The sequence below is a fragment of the Oryctolagus cuniculus genome, chromosome 2 (assembly GCF_051225735.1).
Source record: "Oryctolagus cuniculus isolate XC-2025 breed Fujian yellow rabbit chromosome 2, ASM5122573v1, whole genome shotgun sequence".
Classification (NCBI taxonomy): Eukaryota; Metazoa; Chordata; class Mammalia; order Lagomorpha; family Leporidae; genus Oryctolagus; species Oryctolagus cuniculus.
The window spans coordinates 117,365,729-117,384,320 of NC_142868.1; the positions used below are offsets into that span (position 1 = coordinate 117,365,729).

General features: G+C 45.6%; 1 protein-coding gene and 1 pseudogene across 7 annotated transcripts in view; both read left to right on the plus strand.

Annotated features, from left to right (window-relative positions):
* The window catches only part of ACOXL (acyl-CoA oxidase like), a 371,290-nt gene that overhangs the window by 262,978 nt on the left and 89,720 nt on the right, over positions 1 to 18,592 (plus strand). The window lies entirely within an intron of this gene.
* Positions 6,720 to 6,790, plus strand: LOC138848848 (U4 spliceosomal RNA; annotated as a pseudogene).

An 18,592-nucleotide genomic window follows, 5' to 3' on the forward strand; every position in this document is an offset into this window, starting at 1 on the left:
AATTTCCTGAGTCCATATTTGCTGCTTCTTCCTCCTGTAGTTGAGCTGGGCTGGGAAGACTCGTGATGAGGGGCCCTCTTTGTGTCTTCAGAGTGCGGGCAGCTGCCTGTGCAAAGCCGACTATATGCGAAAGGGAGGCTCCCTTTGTGTGGCCAGTGCGTGGAAGTCCTATAACGGGGAACACGGTTGACCCTGTCTCGGGTATACAGAGCTCCCAGGCCATAGCTTGGCACTTCCCTCTTTGTTGCGGCTGCTTGTAGGAAATGTTCCTGTTTACGTTGTTGGCTTCTCCCTCACTCCCTTCCCCACCCCAGTCAGACACAAGTTCATAGTAAGGGTTGCATTTCTTTTTTCCCCCCTACTCTCAGCTTTCTCCATCTTTCTCTCACAGAGGGTGCCCTAAATTCTCTTCCTAGGAAAACCTTTTGTGAGAAAAGGAGTAGAAAGAGAAGGAAGAGGAGGAATTATGAGTATAAGAAAGGAAAATGAGATTATACCCTTGATAATTACGTCAGAGGTATAGCCGTTTACTCTGGAGTGTGAAGAGAGCTCTGGGGTTGTCCAGTTGAACCCACTCATTACGATAGCCAACCCAAGGATTAAAAAAAACCAGTAGTTTCCTCAAGGTAACACAGTCATCAAGGGAAAGAGAGATTGACATTTGCCCATTTTCAGCCACTATTTTTATTTTTTGACAGGCAGAGTGGACAGTGAGAGAGAGAGACAGAGAGAAAGGTCTTCCTTTGCCATTGGTTCACCCTCCAATGGCCGCCACAGCCGGCGCGCTGCAGCCGGCGCACCACGCTGATCCGATGGCAGCAGCCAGGTGCTGATCCTGGTCTCCCATGGGGTGCAGGGCCCAAGGACTCGGGCCATCCTCCACTGCACTCCCTGGCCACAGCAGAGAGCTGGCCTGGAAGAGGGGCAACTGGGACAGAATCCGGCGCCCCGACCAGGACTAGAACCTGGTGTGCCGGTGCCGCAAGGCGGAGGATTAGCCTAGTGAGCCGCGGCGCCAGCTTCAGCCACTATTTTTAACATCAGTCAGTTGCTCTTGGGAATAATCAACACTGTGGTATTTGCCTAATGTGGATTTTCTGATATCCTTATTCTTGCTACATTTATAAATTTGTAAACTTATTAACCAAGAGCTGTTCCTTCTCTCCCAATTATTTATTTATTATTAGTTATCACTGATACAAACATGGGTCCCTAGCTATTTATTTTTGACTTCCCGTTATAACTGAGTGTCTTCATTATTTTCTTGCTCAAATTGTGCCAAGACTGAGCATTGAGAGCTGCTTCGGCAGTGTGGCCCCATCATTTTTTGACTGTCTTCTTCCTTTGTGGCTCATCTTGTAGTTTCCCGGTCTATCCTGTAATTGACCATTTTTCTTTTGTTTTTCAAGGACATAATTTTAATCCACTCTGTAATCACAGGCTTAGTTCACCACTAACCACAATATTCAACAGTAAACGTAGGAGACCACAGTCCCACAGCAGTATAAACAAGGGCTGAAAACAACAATCATATCACAAGATGTTTGTGTCATTCCTATACGTTTTTTTTGTATTCTATGTTAACTGCTACATATTGGAGAAAACGTGATATCTGTCTTTTTGAGACCGGCTTATTTCATTAAATATAATGGCTTCCAGTTACATCCAGTTTGTTGCAAAAGACAGAATTTCATTCTTCATTCTTTTTTATGGTTGAATAGTATTCTGTAGTGTATGTATGCCACAATTTCTTTGTCTAGTCCTGGTTATTAATTTTTTATCAGTTGCGTAGTTTATGGGTAAGTTCTCCCATTCTGTCATTTGCCTCTTCACTTTGCTGAGTGTATCCTGTGCAGGACAGAAGCTCCTTGTTTTGATGTAATCTCATTTGTCTATTTTTGCTTTTGTTGCCTCTACTTCTAGGATCTTTTCCAATAAGTCTTTGCTTATACCAATGTCTTACAGAGTTTACATGTTGTTTTCTTCTAGTAATTTTTTTAAAAAATTATTTATTTATTTGAAAAGCAGAGCTAGAGAGAGAGAGAGAGAGAGATTACATCTGCTGGTTTACTCCTCAAATGGCTGCAATAGCTGAGGCTGGGCTAGGCCAGAGTTTCTTCCAGGTTTCCCACGTGGCTGCAGGGCCCCAAGGACTTGGGTCATCCTTTTCTGCTTTCATGTCAGCATATTAGCAGGGAGCTGGATAAGAAGTGGAGCAGCTGGGACTTGAACCAGTACCCATATGGGACGCCAACCTGCAGATGGCTGCTGAACCCACTACACCACAGCCTGCCCCTTCCTCCAGTAATTTGATGGTATCAGGTGGTAGCTTTAGATTCTTGATCCATTTTGAGTTGATTTTTGTATAAGGTGTAAGGTAGGGGTCTTGTTTCATACTTCTGCATATGTAGATCCAATTTTCCAGCACCATTTGTTGAAGAGACTCTCCCTTCTCCAGGGATTGATTTTAGCTCCTTTGTCAAATATTAGTTGATTATAGATGCCTGGATAAATTTCTGGGGTTTCTATTCTGTTGCTTGGTCTACATGTCTATTTTTGTGCCAGTACCAAGCTATTTTTTTTTTATAACGGCCCTGTAATATGTCTTGAAATCTGGTATTGTGATGCCACCAGCTTTGTTTTTCTTGTTTAAGATTGCTTTACCTATTCTTGGTCTCTTGTGTTTCCATATGAATTTTAGCATAGTTTTTTCTAGATCTGAGAAGAATGTCCTTGGTGTTTTGTTTGTTTTGCTGAATCTGTAAATTGCTTTGGGAGATATGAACATTTTGTTGATAGTAATTCTTCCAATCCATGAACATGGAAGGTTTTTTCCATTTTAGAGAGTATTCTATTTATTTCTTTAATGTTTTATAATTTTCAAATGACATCTTTCACATCCTTGGTTAAATTTATTCTAAAGTACTTAAATTTGTAGCTATTGTGAATGGTACTAATCTTACAAGTTCTTTCTCAGCCAAGGCATTGTTTGTGTATACAAAGGCTATTGATTTTTGTCTGTTAATTTTATATCCTGCAACTCTACCAAACTTTCTTATGAGTTCCAGTAGTCTCTTAGTGGAGTCTTTCAGTGCCCTAGATAAAGGATCATGTCATCTGCAAACAGGGATAATTTGACTTCCTCTTTTCCAATTTGTATCCCTTTGATTTTTTTTCTTGCCTAAAGTCTCAGGCTAAAACTTTCAGTACTATGTTGAATGGTATTGTAAGAGTGAGCATCCCTGTCTGGTCCTGGATCTCAGTGGGAATGCTTCCAACTTTTCCCCACTCCACGAGATACTGGCTGTGGGTTTGTCATACATTGCCTTGATTTTGTTGAAGAATGCTCCTTTTATACCCATTTGCTTAAGGTTTTTATCATGAAAGGATGTTATGTTTTATCAAATGCTTTCTCTGCATCTATTGAAATAATCATATGGTTTTTATTTTTCAGTTTGTTAATGGGATGTCTCATAGTTATTGATCCAAATCATTGATCCCTGAATACCAGCAATAAATCCTACTTGGTCTGGAGAATGACTTTCATGATGTGTTGTTGGATTCAATTAGCTAGTATTTTGTTGAGTATTTTTGCATCTATATTCATGAGTGATATGTGTATATAGTTCTCTTTCTTTGTTGTATGTTTTTCTGGTTTTGGAATTAAAGGAGTTTGGGAGGATCTGCTCCCTTTTAATTGTTTTGAATAGTTGAGAAGAATTTGGAGTTAGTTCTTCTTTAAAGATTTGGTAGAATTCAGCAGTGAAGCCACCCAGTCCTGGGCTTTTCTTTGTTAGGAGGATCTTTATTACTGATTCAATTTCCATTTTGATTATTGGTCTACTTAAATTTTCTAGGTCTTCATGACTCAGTTTGGGTAAATTGTATGTGTCCAGAAATCTATCCATTTCTTCTAGATTTTCCAATTTTTTGGCATATAGCTGTAGTAATTCCTGATGATTCTTTTTATTTCTGTGGTATCTGTTGTAACATCTTTTTCACTTCTGATTTTATTAATTATAGTCTTCTCCATTTTTTGGTTAGTTGGGATAATCTTGTATCAGTTTTGCTTATTTTTTAATCAGCTCTTCATTTCACTGATCTTTCTTATTTGTTGTTTCAACTTTGTTTATTTCTACTCTAATAATAATTATTTCTTTCCTTCTACTAATTTTGGGTCTGATTTGCTAATGTTTTACTAGGTCCTTGAGATGCATTGTTAGATCATTTATTTGATGCCTTTCTAATTTCTTGATATAGGCATTAATTGCTATAAAATTCCCTCTTAACACTGCTTTTGCTGTATCCCATAAGTTTTGATATAAGTTGTTTTGTCATCATTCATTTCTAGGAATTTTTTATTTCTTCTATGACTCATTGTTAATTTAGGAGCATGTTGTATAATTTCCATGTGTTTACATATTTTCTAGAATTTCTTAAGTTGTTAATTTTCAGCTTCATTCCATTGTGATCAGAAAAGACACATGGTATGATTTCAATTTTTTAAAAATTTGTTGAGAATTGCTTTATGGCCTAGAATATGGTCTATCCTAGAGAAAACTCCATGCAGTGATGAAAAGAGTGTGTATTCTGTAGCTGTGCAATGCAATGTTTTGTAGCTATCAATTAGGTCCACATGGTCCACAGTGCAGATTAGCTCTGTTGTTTCTTTGTCAATTGTTTAAAGTTTTTTTATTTATTTATTTGAGAGGTAGACTTACAGACAGTGAGAGGGAGAGACAGAGAGAAAGGTCTTCTTTCTGTTGGTTTACTCCCTAAATGGCCGCAACAGCCAGAGCTACACTGATCCAAAGCCAGGAGCCAGGTGCTTCTTCCTGGACTTTCACATGGGTGCAGGGGCCCAAGCACTTGGGACATCTTCAGCTGCTTTCCCAGGCCACAACAGAGAGCTGGATTGGGAGAAGAGCAGCTGGGACTAGAACAGGCACCAATATGGAATGCCGGTGCTGCAGGTAGAGGATTAACCTACTGCAGCACAGCACCGGCCCCTCTTTGTCGATTTTTTATCTAATTGATCTGTATTGTACTGGAGTCCATGTTCCCTTTAAGATCCATTAACCTTTATTTTAAATAGCCAGGCACCCTGGTGTTGGGTGCATATACATTTACTATAGTCATACCTTCCTGTTGAATCAATCCCTTAATTATTACATTATGCCCTTCTTTATCTCTTAACAGTTCTTGTGTTGAAGTCTATTTTGTCTGACATTAGAAGGGCTACACCTGCTTGCTTTTGCTTTCCGATAACGTGGAATACCTTTTTCCATCCTTTAACTTTCATTCTGTATCTATCTTTGTTGGTGAGGTGTGTTTCTTGTAGGCAGCAAGTAGATGGGTCTTGTTTTTTTTATCAATTCAGCCAGCCTATGTCTTTTAATTAGAAAACTAGGCCATTTACATTCAAGGTTATTATTGATAAGCACTGACATGGTCCTGACATTTTTCCAAATATAGTTTTTGTTTTGTTTTGTTTTGTTTTTGACAGGCAGAGTGGACAGTGAGAGAGAGACAGAGAGAAAGGTCTTCCTTTTCTGTTGGTTCACCCTCCAATGACCGCAATGACCGGTGCACCGCACTGATCTGAATCCAGGAGCCAGGTGCTTCTTCTGGTCTCCCATGTGGGTGCAGGGACCAAGCACTTGAGCCATCCACCACTGCACTCCCGGGCCACAGCAGAGAGCTGGACTGGAAGAGGAGCAACCGGGACAGAATCTGGTGCCCCAACCAGGACTAGAACCCGAACCCGGTGTGTCGGTACTGCAGGTGGAGGATTAGCCTATTGAGCTGTGGTGCTGGCCCAAATATAGTTTTAATATATTGTCTGCTCACATAATTTTGGTATTGTATGAGCAGAGTTTTTGGTATTTTGCTGATAGTAATTTAGCTACATCTTGATGAAACTCAGCAATATCTGTAGCAAGACAGGATTCAGATTCAGTAATATTTTCAGTGCCCAGTACACATTGCCAGACATGCAAATGAAGAAGAACATGTGACCCACACTCAAGAGAAAGACTGACAAATGACCCAGGTATTGAAAGAGCAGGTAAGAGGTTTTAAATAAAATTATGAGTTTATTAGGCCGGCGCCGCAGCTCACTAGGCTAATCCTCCTCCTTGCGGTGCCAGCACACCAGGTTCTAGTCCCGGTCGGGGCGCCGGATTCTGTCCCAGTTGCCCCTCTTCCAGGCTAGCTCTCTGCTATGGCCCGGGAGTGCAGTGGAGGATGGCCCAAGTCCTTGGGCCCTGCACCCCATGGGAGACAAGGATAAGTACCTGGCTCCTTCCATCAGATCAGCGCGGTGCGCCGGCTGCAGTGCGCCAGCCGTGGTGGCCATTGGAGGGTGAACCAAGGGCAAAGGAAGACCTTTCTCTCTGTCTCTTCTCTCACTGTCTACTCTGCCTGTCAAAAAAATAAAAAAAAAATATGAGTTTATTAAAGAATGGGCAGGAGCATATGGATATAATGGACAAGAGATAGGAAATCTGCCAAGATTTTTGGAAAACATTAAAAAAAGTTAAATAGAAATTCTAGAATTGAAAAATATGATGCTATAAATCTAAAAACCAATTGGATGAGATTAAAAACAATCTGCACACAAGAGAGGAAATCAGCAATAAACTTTAAGATATATCAATAGAAATCATCCAAACTAATGACAGAGAAAAAGAAAATATGGATAAAATGAACAGGTATTCAGCTTTGCACAGTGGCAGTATCCTAGCTAATGAGGTTTATCTGAGACATGATTATTGCGAATTGAAAATGAGCAGAGATTTGGTGGTTTGTGGGACAGTGTCTCATATAATACATATGTAACTGGAGTCTCAAAAGAAGATGAGAGAGAGAATGGGACAGAAAAAAGTGTTGGTCAAATATACAATTTTTATATTTTATAAAAAATATACAAATCCAGAAAGCTCAGCAAAGATTCTAACAAGAGAGGATTAAAAGCAAACAAACACACACACACACACACACACACCAGCACATAAAACTGCTTAAAACCAGACAGAGAGTCAATAGTGAAAGTAGCTAGAAAAGAAAGAAGATTGGGGCCAGCGCTGTGGTGTAGTGGGTAAAGCCACCGCCTGCAGTGCCGGCATCCCATTTGGGTGCCAGTTTGAGACCCGGCTGCTCCTTTTCCAGTCCAGCTCTCTACTATGACCTGGGAAAGCAGTGGAAGATGGCCCAGGTCCTTGGGCCCCTGCACCCGCGTGGGAGACCAGGAAGAAGCTCCTGGCTCCTGGCTTCAGATCAGTGCAGCTCCAGCCATTGTGGCCATCTGGGGAGTGAACCAGCAGATGGAAGACCTCTCTCTCTCTCTCTCTCTCCCTCTGCCTCTCCTTCTCTGTGTAACTCTGAATTTCAAATAAATAAATAAAATCTTTAAAAAAAAAAAAAAGAAAAAAAAGAACATTAGACCCAGGAAAGCAGTGGTAGGAACGATGGCCGGCCCCTCGCAGGGAGCTGTAAAGCCAGAGGACAGTGGAAAGCTCCTTAAATTGCTGCTGAAAGGGGGAAGAAAAGTTCTGCTTAGAGTTCTAGATCCATATATGTAACGCAATAAAAGAGATTTCAGTAAAGGAGAAATGATAGAATTTGTAACCAGCAGACCTGTATTACAAGAAATGCTAAGAACCTTATAATAGTACTTCAAGCTAAGCAAAACAAAACTAAACTTAAGATCTAAACTTAAGATAGGCGCCATGGCTCACTTGGTTAATCCTTCACCTGCTGCGCCAGCATCCCATATGGGTGCCGGGTTCTAGTCCCGGTTGCTCCTCTTCCAGTCCAGCTCTCTGCTGTGGCCCGGGAGTGCAGTGGAGGATGGCCCAAGTGCTTGGGCCCTGCACCCCATGGGAGACCAGGAAGAAGCACCTGGCTCCTGGCTTCGGATCGGCGCAGCGCTGGCCCTGGCAGCCATTTGGAGAGTGAACCAGCAGAAGGAAGACCTTTCTCTCTGTCCTTTCTGTCTCTCTCTCTCTGTCTACCTGTCAAATAAATAAAGTAAAAAGAAAAAAAAGATAGAACACTGTAAGTGCTACATTGTAGATAATATTATTTCTTTTTCCTTCTTTAACTTTTTCTAATTTGTTTGGCTGTTTAAAGAAAAAATAATTACAGTTATTTGTTTAGAAGTGAAATATGGTATCAGCAGCATAAAGGATTGCTTATAGTCTAAATGGGATTATGCTATTGTAACTTTCTTGCAGTCTATATGAAATGAAATAATATTAATTTAAGACATCATCATAAGAAAAAATATATATATTATAATTTAAAAGTAAACTGAGGCAAAAGCCAAAAAAACTCAGTTAATCCTAAAGAAGACATGGAGGAAGGGATCAAAATCAAAGGACTTCAAAGAGCAGCATGATATATTTAAACCCGACAATATCAATAATTACACTAGATATAAGTGATCCGAGTGTTTGAGTTAAATGGCAGATATTGTCATAGAGGGTTAAAAATAATCAAGATCCATCAATATGCTTTGACTGTAGAGATGACGACTGGAAAAGCTAGAGCCTGCAACTGCTGAGCATAAGAGCATAAATTAGTATCAGATAAAGCACAGAGAAAGACAAGTGTGTTACCAAGAAGGAGGATCCTTTGATGATGATTAAAGGTTCAGTTCATCAAGAAGACAGAGTAATCCCAAGTAGGCATGCATCTTAACAGAGATTTAAAATACAGGAAGCAGAAATTGACAGAACCAGGAGAGAAACACACAAATCCAGTAATTAAAGAAACAAGCAGCTATTCACTATGACTTCAGAACGTGTGAACAGTCTTCTCATCTAGCCCAGCCCCCTTGATGTTTATTAACTTTTATTGAAGTTATACACAGAGCTATCGTGCTGGCCATAGAGCAGGACTCAAAGTAATTCTTAAAAGATTGAAATAACACAGAGTACATTGTGTGCTGACAATGGACTTCAACTAGAAATCAATAACATAAAGATGGCTGGAAAATCTCCCAAGTGATTGAATAATAAGCAATGCATTTTAAAATAAACTGTGAATCAAAGAAAGACTCCTAAGGGGAATTAGAAAATATTTCAAACTGCAAAGTAATGAAAGTATCACATAACACACCTTGTGGGTGCAGGGAAAGGAGTTTTGGGGGGGTAGTTTATAGATATTTTATCCTAGGAAATAAAAAGTTTGAAATAAGTGAGGTTACCTCTTGCCTTAAGAAGCTGGAAAATGAAAAGTAAAAGAAATGGAGTCAAGGTGACAATAAAGATGAGTGGGAACCAATGAAATGGGGAGCAAACTACAGAGAAAATCAACACACTTCAAAGTTTGTCCCTTGAAATGACTAACAAGATTGGTTGACCCCAGCAGCACTGATCAAGAGAAAAGAGGTAAAGTACCAACTGACAACGTCAAGAGTGGGTACACAGCATAGCATACAGCATCGACATTACAGCACGATACCACAGGAGAAGGCTACCAACAACAGTGCAAATACATTGAAGAACTTAGAATACATTCATGGAAAAATTGAACTCTCAAAAGGCCAGTGCCATGGCTTACTTGGTTAATCCTCCACCTGCGGCACCGGCATCCCATATGGGCACCGGGTTCTAGTCCCGGTTGCTCCTCTTCCAGTCCAGCTCTCTGCTGTGTCCCAGGAGTGCAGTGGAGGATGGCCCAAGTGCTTGGGCCCTGCACCCACATGGGAGACCAGGAAGAAGCACCTGGCTCCTGGCTTTAGATCGGCGCAGTGCCGGCCGTAGTGGCCATTTAGGGGGTGAACCAGTGAAAGGAAGACCTTTATCTCTGTCTCTCTCTCTCACTCTCTATAACTCTACCTGTCAAATAAAAAAAAGGCTAACAAAAAAGTGGAAGATCTACAATTATCCATTAAATGAACTTAATTTATAATGGAAATATTCTGACAAAGAGAGTTCCCAGTGCACAGCATCTCACTATTTGAATTCTATCAAATGTTTAGGGAGAAAATAATAAGAGCTATTCATAAAACCCTTTCAAAAAACCAGTAAAACACTGATGCTGAAAGTTAATAAATACAGTACAAAGAAAAAACTAATATTCTCCATACTAATATTCTCCATGAATATAGGTAGAAATACATAAATACTGGTGATTCAGCAACAGTAAAAAAAAAAAAAAAAAAAAAAAGGAAAATGCAATCGAGTGGTGTTTACTCTAAGGATGAGAAGTTGGTTTAAAATTGAAAATATGAATCAGTATTGAAATTCACAAAATGAACAAGAACACTGTATGATCATATAATGGCGTGGGCACCTGGCTTGGCAGTTAAGGCCTCCATTGGGTTCCCTGGTGTCAGTTCCTGCTCTGCTCCCACTCCAGCTTCCTGCCGACAGGGCATTGCTGAGTTCATCCTGCTCGGTGGGTCTCCGGGTGCAGGGCCATCTCAGTCAGAATCTCAGCAGGAGCGTCTATGCAGACTTTCCACCGCACCTGGGAATTCACGTGGAAATGCAACTGGCTGAGGCAGGGGAGACAGCTTTGGGAGAATCTGAAGAGATGGGCAAGGTGCTGCCAGCTGGTTTCATCGCTTGGTCCAGGGCTGCAGGAACCCAGGCAGGAGGGCGTTGGAATGAGGTCTATGGAACATTATGGAATCCAGAAATGTGACCCACATGTGATGTTCAAGTGATTCTTGTCACAAGTTCAAAGGAAATTCATTGATGAAAAAGATCCTTTTTTCCAATGATGTGAGAAACAACTAAATATTTGAATGTGACCTACTTCTGATATGATACACAAAAGTTGATTTATAGTTGATCAGAGGCTTAAAAGTAAAAAGGAAAAACTATAAAATTCTTAGAAGAAAATAGGAGAATATTTTGGTAAAATTGGCATAAGCTAAAATTTCTTGGAAAGACAAAAATCCTAATTATCAAATTAAACTTTGATAAATTGTTCTATAAGCATAAAAATTTTGTCCTCTAAAAGACACCATTGAGAATGCGTGAGTACCAATGCAAACCAGGAGCTTGGAGGAATTATTTGCAATGGATGTATCTGACAAAACACTTTTATCCAGAATAAAAAAACAAAACAAAACAAAACAAAAAAACACTTACATTGCAATAACGAAAAGACACGATCTAAGAGAAATGGCAAGGCAAACTCAAAAAGACACTTCATGAAAGAAGATAACAGATGGCTAACGAATCGTGAAACTTTGCATTGTCTGATTAGTCATGAGGGAAATAGAAATTAAAACCACAATGAAATACCACAACACACCCACTGAAATCATTAAACTAAAATGAATGGCAGCGCTTAATCCTGGCTGCGATACAGAGCAACCAAAACTTTCACAACCACTGGTGAATCTAAAATGTAATAACTTATTTGCCAAGCAGCTTGGCAGTTCCTTAATGGTTGACTGTGCGTCTGGTGAATCTAAAATGTAATAACTTATTTGCCAAGCAGCTTGGCAATTCCTTAATGGTTGACTGTGCGTCTGCCCCGTGACCCAGCACTGCCCTCATAGATAGCTGGTGGAGAGAGATGCAAACGCGTGTTCACAAAGAGGCCTATAAACAGGGGTCGTCAGCTTTGTTAGTGTTAACACAAAACCCAGAAACTGCAGGTCCAATGTTCATCAGCCTAGCGAAATGCAGTCCACACGGTGGAATAGTAGTCGGCAATGAAAAGGGATAAATGACTGCTCCACGGTGCAGGCGTCCTGTTGGGTGGAAGCAGCCTCCAGCCAGAGGTCGCCTGTCTGATTCCCTGGGTGTGACGATCAGGAGGGTGAAACAATTTGATGGTGATGGGAGCCTCACTCAGTGCGAGCAGGTGGTGCTTCCTTGGGTAGGGGGCATGCTCTATACCTTGACTTCCGTGGGTATATACATGTGTGAAAGGGCCTTGAACCGCAGACATAGATTTACGCATGCCACACGTCTGACTGTGCACTTCACATCTTAATGAAAGCATTTAAAGGCGTAACTGCAACTGTGCCTCACGGCGGTTAGATAGGCTGAGCGTATTATAGATACTTTGTCTTTTTGTATAAGACGTTGGAAACATAGATGCCCAGAGCAAGAGGCCTCAGCTGTTGAATCCTGACTGACCAACTGGGGGACAGAAGCAATGACCAGTAATAACTAGCATTCACCAAGTGTCAATTCTGAGCCAGAATTCAGAGTCACATTAAAAAAAACAAACAAACAAACAAAAAAAACCAGCAGTGGTGCCCAGGCTAGCCAACAGCATGGATGCCAGAGGTGATGGTGGTGGTCTAGGCTTGTGGGTGCCCAGGCTAGCCAGCAGCATGGACAGCAGAGGTGACCGTGGTGGTCTAGGCAAGTGGCCAGGGTCGCAGACATCTCTCCCTGGCTGGGTGGTAAGGAAAGAGCAATCCTGGAAAGTTGCTGAGTCACCCAGACAGGACGAGGGGACAAGCCGGAGCCCCATTTCAGAGACAGGTGGATTTACGCGTGCATGTGCAACTCTGAGCTCGTGGCTGAGGAGTTAGCATTGAGAAGACACCACTTAGTGTGTAAGTAACTGAAGTTCCTGCTGATTAGGGAGTGGACTCCCGGGACAGGACCTGCAGGAGATGGTAGCAATGGGGTACCCAGGACTGGGCCCATCATTCTACTTTCAGTCTGCCAACTACAAGGCCAGTGAGCAGAGCTAAGATATGGACGTCTGTCGAGTTTTTCCTGTAGTGAGCCACAGTCCTGAGCCCAGGGTTCTGCCACACAGCCAGCAGCCTGATAGCGGGACCCAGAGCCGTCGGGCGGCACATCCTCGCTGCTCCCCCACGAGCCCAGCAGTGGTGCCGGCCCTCCCTGCCTCCAGCAGCACGCAAGGTAGGTTCAGGGAAGCTTCTGGCACCACAGGCTGAGCTGGGGACAGGGCTCACCTAGCAAAGGCCAGGCGCTGAGGACCAAGCACCCAGGCGACCTCTGGTCAGCACCCTCCTTAGTGCAGAGAAGGACACCAGGTGGTCCCTGTTCAGGGTCTGAACTCCTCTGAAGGCACTGCTGTTTCCAGCCTGCCCACCTGCCTCCTTCGCGGCTTGCTGGTGAGGACAGAGAGCTGCTCGCTGACCTGGAACCCCACAGGGCGGCTCTTGGCAACCTGCTCAGAGTCCTGCCTCCCTGCCCCGCTCTCCGGCCCCAGCCCCGGAGGCAATGGGACAGACTGGTTTTGTTGCTGTTGTTGCTTAATCCCAGAGCTGAGCTCACCTGCAACTCACAAGTCCCCCACCCCCCTCTCCCCACCACATGTGCAGAAGCCCAGAGGTTGTCTTGAAGTTCGGAAGCGTGTGCTGGTTTCACAATTCCTAAAGCCAAAACTATAAGCCCCTTTAGTGGCAGTGAAATAAACAAAGATGGCTAGTTGACACTTCAGATACACACTTAAATCAAATTAAATAAACTGTTAAGGGGGGAAAAGGCCTGCTAGCACTCTGATGTTACTGACCAGGTCCTTGTTTGGAAAATGCTGCTCCCTGTGACTCACGTGTGCCAGGCACGATGCCAGCTCTGGGGTGCAAGAGTGACTCAGACGTAATCCCTGTCCTCGACGAACTCTGCCTGGGAGGGAGGGGCGGCGATAGTATGGGCAAGGGGCAGTGCAGGGAGGGAGGGAGGGCAGAGGAAGGGCTGCCTCCCTCTGTGGGTTGGGGAAGGCCCAGGGGCAAGGGACAGCCATGAGAACAGAGCTGCGTCTTGAATGACAAACGGCAGGCAGCACTACTGCCAGTCATCGCCAGGCCACGGGTGGGGCTGGACTTCTGCGGCCAGGCCTGGGGATGTCAACGAACCCCGGGCGTGTGCAGTGTCCGCATGAAGCCATTGGCATCTCAGGTGACAGGGTAGAGGGGAAGGGAAGAGAGGGATGGAGGTGAGGGATGGGGGCCAAGGCCTGATCACCTGGTGTCATGGGAAGAACCTAGAGCAGCCAGTGCCGAGGGCTGACTGTTCAAAGTTGCCCCAAAGAGCGCCCGTGCAACCTGAACTAAAGTGGTTGCAGGAGCTAGGATCGGGGTGCAGGGCCCTTGGATGGGGAGCAAGCCAAAGGGGGCCCCGGGGCTCTGGCCGGCGCACTGGGGCGCTGGGGTGCTCTTGGTGGGGATGCCAACACCCAGCCCTGGGAGGCCCCAGTTGCCGTGGCGTCAGTGGTGTTTAGAGCTCTGTATGCCAGTTGCCTCCTCACTGGGCTCCCCCCAGCCCCCCAGAGGGTGGATTTTCTGAGTGCTAGACCCGTTGCCTTTCATCCAGGGCCCCAAGAGGGCCTCCACCAGCTGCCTCGGGGGCCCAGCACCCGCTGGGCTGCTGCTACAGAGATTCAAGAAACAAAGATCCTGCAGCCGCATGCATTTCTTTCCTGTATTAAATGTCCATTTCCCTGCCTTTTGTCAGCTTTAAGCCGTCACCCAGGGCAGTCAGGTTGCATAACACAGACTTCAGCTGAAGGTGAAGATCATGTTTTTGAAACAAGATCTTTCTGGCTGACCCTACTCCAAACGCACGCCTTGGTGCCTGTAGAATCTATTTGAGGCCTACTGACTGCGCCATCTACTCCTCCACTTACCAGAAGGTCAGGAGACACTTTGCAACAGGAAGCTGTCAAGAAAGGGAGAAGGCATCAAATATTTGTTTACATATCTATCACTGGAAATTAGCAAGATTGACTTTGGATGTGCACTAAGGGACCAAAGAGCATGATCGCCCAACCATCACTTCCTATTCCGAAAGGCCGCAGGATGAGACGCAGACTCTACTTGCCACGAAAGCGGGGAAGGAGGAGGAGAAGGCAGGAAGTAACGGATGCGGTTGGCCGAGACCCTCTGTAGGTGACATGTTCTGACGATCCCTGTTAAACTGCAGCAGACGGCAGCTTCAGAAACAGGTCAGGGCCCACACATGCAGGTTCCCACCGTGGGGACTCCTGCGTGGAACAAGATGGTCAAGTCTGCACCGGGAATGCAGGCTGTCCCTGGGGCACACTCCCATTGCGGCGCCTCAGCCTGGAGGTGAGAGGCTGCAGAGACCCTGGGAGGCCCAGGGCTTCGGTGCAGTGGGAGACTGGCCCTCTCCGCTGAATTTACCTTCCATACTCCTCGGGGCTCTAAACCCCCATCTTCCCTACTCTCGCCTACTGTGTCCACCTGAGTGATCCCCAGCCCCCGTGGGAGGGGCTGTCTTCAGGTGGCCGTTGGTTTAGACTGGAAGCCCTGCACAGTGCTGGGGGCTGGGGCGGCCTCAGTCCTGGCCTGGTCAGAGCCCTGCTCCTACTGTGGCCCGGCAAGAACTTCTGTGGATGCAGGTGCCAGTTTGGGGAGAGCTCAGAGCAGGTCACCTAAACCACACAGGGGTTGGGGGTGCTGCTGGGAGACTTCCTGGAGGAGGTGTTCATGCAAAGAAAGAGAGAAAATTGCATGTTTAAATATCTGAAGCCAGAGAGGGTGTCATGTGGTTTGTAAATGGATGTAGCTCAGGATAAAGGGGAGGTATGTGTGCCTGAACGTGGGTGTGTGTATTGAGAACCTAGCCTACACCATGTGCCAGTGCCAAGGTGGATCCTGGCCCAGCAGCTGGAGAGGTTCGGGTACACTGGAGGCTGGTGCAGAGCTGGGGACCAGCAAGGAGTGAGGGAGCCGCAGGGCAGAGTGCCCAGTGCACTGTGACCACGCGGCAGCCTCTTCCTGGGCCTCCGAGTCCAGACAGGAAGCCCACCACTGGCCGTTCCTCTGAGCCCCCCTAAGCCAGGACACAGTTCTGTCTGGGTCATTTGGAGGCCGTACACTTCTCCTGCAGGCTGGAGCTGGAGATGGAAGGGTGCCCCTATGTCCTTCCTCCAGTAGCTTCTCTTTCTCAGCCATAGCAGGAGGTCAGCTACCATGTGTCCCCGTATCTTAGAGTGCTTGCTCAGGTTCAAAGCCCAGGTGCAAAGAATCCCGCTTTCCCAGGTCAGAAAGTGCCCTGGGAGGCACCTGCTGTTCCGTCCAACAACTCCTGAGGTCGGGGAGACTGCTTGGGGACTGGCCAGCGCCTGCCTGTGGGTACAGGAAGAGGGTGCCAGCTTTTGGAGAGGGGTCAGAAAAAGAGGACCCTGAGGGGAGGGGGGATATGGGCTGTGCTTGCCAAAGCCGGGCAGAGGAAACCACGTGTAAGTGGGGAAAATCTAAAGGGAAGAGGGAGCAATGATTTTGGGTGCAAACAAGTGAGAGAAGAGCGACAGAGCAAGCAGTTAAATTAACCCAGGAAAAACCAAGGGAGAAGAGAAACACAGAAATTAAAATACAAAAGGAGAGGGGAAAAAACCAGAAAGGCCAAACAGTATGAAAAGACCAGAGGGATGTAGAAAAATTAAAATATAGAAGAACTTAAAAGTGGTTAAGTAAACCCAGAAAAAAAGAGACAGAGATAAAAAGAACTCATCTAAGCCAGAGAGAGAGAGAGAGAGAAAATTATATATCATAGAAACAAAATAAAAAGACATAAAAATACAAAAAGAAACATAAAGGTACAAGAAGATGGAAAAAAGTATCTGAAGTGCACACACAGAGACACACAGGAAAGACAAAAAGGCAAACAGGAAGAGAGGCAGGAAGGCGGCAATGGGGCTGCACAGGTGAGGAGTGGCTCCTCCTGGCCCGGCCCAGGCCGGGGTGGATGCCTGTGAGGCCAGCGCAGCCCAGAAAGACACACAGTGTGGCTTCCCGGGACTCTGCAGGGAGACAGCCTGGGGCTCTGCCCACACCAGCCAGGGCTGCCACTCAGAGACGAGAGCAAGACCCAGGGGTGTCCTGGGCGCCCCTGCCTGGGCTGAGAGGGAGGCACTGAGTTGGGGTCCTGGGGAGATTGGGCCTGTCCTGTTTTCCCTGACTTTACGAGTGCCACTGATGGACTACTGCAGATGGCAGGGAAAGCTGAGCACCAGAGAGAGAAGAGCAGGAAGTAAGGGGAAATTCGTGTGTGATCTGCATTTACTTATCTGATAGAATGTGTTACAATAATTGCATGTCGTATTATACTGTGCATTTCATGGGCATCGTTTGACATGTGAGGATACTTCAAAAAGATTATGAAAAGTATACTTAAAAGATAAGCTAATTCTGGTGCAAAAAAAAAAAAATTGGAGTCCATCCATAGTGTTTTCCTAACATCGTTTTCCATGAACTTTTTGAAAACCTTGTGACTAGCGCCTTAGTGCGTCATGGACGCTGGTATCCAAGTGAGCCCATTGATCTGGACTGGCCTCTTCTTTACCTCCTGATTCCATTCACAGTGAGATTAAAAAGGAGAGGGCAGATTTAACAACAGGTGCACTATGTGGTAGACGTTTGGCCTAGGTTGAGATGCCAGTATCCTATAAGGTAGAACTGGCTGCCCTTCCCTGGCTCCAACTCTTGACTTCAACTTCCTGCTAATACAGACGCTGAGAGGCACTGTGATAATTCAGCCACTGGGTCCTTGTTACCCGGATTGTGTTTGGAACTCTTGTCCAGGCTGGCCCAGCCTTGGCCATTGTGGATATGTGAGGAGTGAACCAGCAGATGGAAGCGTGTTTTCTCTCTCTCTCTCTCTCTCTCTCTCTCTCTCTCTCTCTCTCCCCCCCCTCCTTTGTTCTCAAATAAATTTAAAAACATTTTTTATAATAAGCACAGTAAAATAATTCAAAAGGCACAGCAATAGATTTGGAGCTGGGCACAAGGGTAGAGTTTTTAGATGCCGTCAAAGAGAAGAGCCTGAAACACTCAGCAGGTGGAAACACACAGATGATGACACTGAAAGGGCCTGGTGCATTTGCCTGAACACCCCACACCCCGGGTTCTGCTCATCCTATTTTAAACTAAAGACCAAGTATCCGAGCAGTGCACAGAAGAGGCACTGGCCAGAAAGGGGGGGGGGGGGCAGGAGACTGCTGCCTGGAAGGCTGTGGGAGCGGGTGGGTGCAGGGCTCTGTGAGAATGAGTGGGTGGGGTGGAGAGCCCAGGCTGAGCTCAGGGTGGGCCCAGTTAGGGAGCAGGCAGAATAGCTGCCATGGGGACACTGAGCCTAGCAGAGCGGCTGGGACCAGGACGTGGGCAAGGCTGGGAACACAGCTGCCGGAGCTGGGGAAACCACCCTGGGGTTTTGACGTGGCTTGCTGCGGGAAGTCCCGTGTGCCCCCTGACTCAGCACACGGAGGAAGGAGGGAGCGAGGCTGAGATGGTGGAAGAGGCCTGGCTGGGTCAAGAGAGATTGGCAAGGAAGAACCAAGCCCCTGCTCACCCGGTTCCCTGCTTCCTCCTGCCACACTGTCCTCCTGCTGGAGAGAGCCGGAAGGGCTGTTAGAGCAGGCCTAGTGTGTCAGCTAAGGTGCTCGCCTGCTGTGAGAGTGAGAAGACAGAGGTGGGCCGCCGAGGGCCTGGACCGTGGCTCTACGACCCAAGCAGAGCCTGGGCTCTCGCTGTCTACTCCTGTTCTGTGGGTTGAAGCATAGCCCCTCAAATGATAGATTTAGGTCCTCACCCCCAAGGACCTGTGCACTTGACATTATTTGGCAATAGCGTCTTTGCAGGTGTGATGAAATCAAGACGGGATCTTACCGCAGT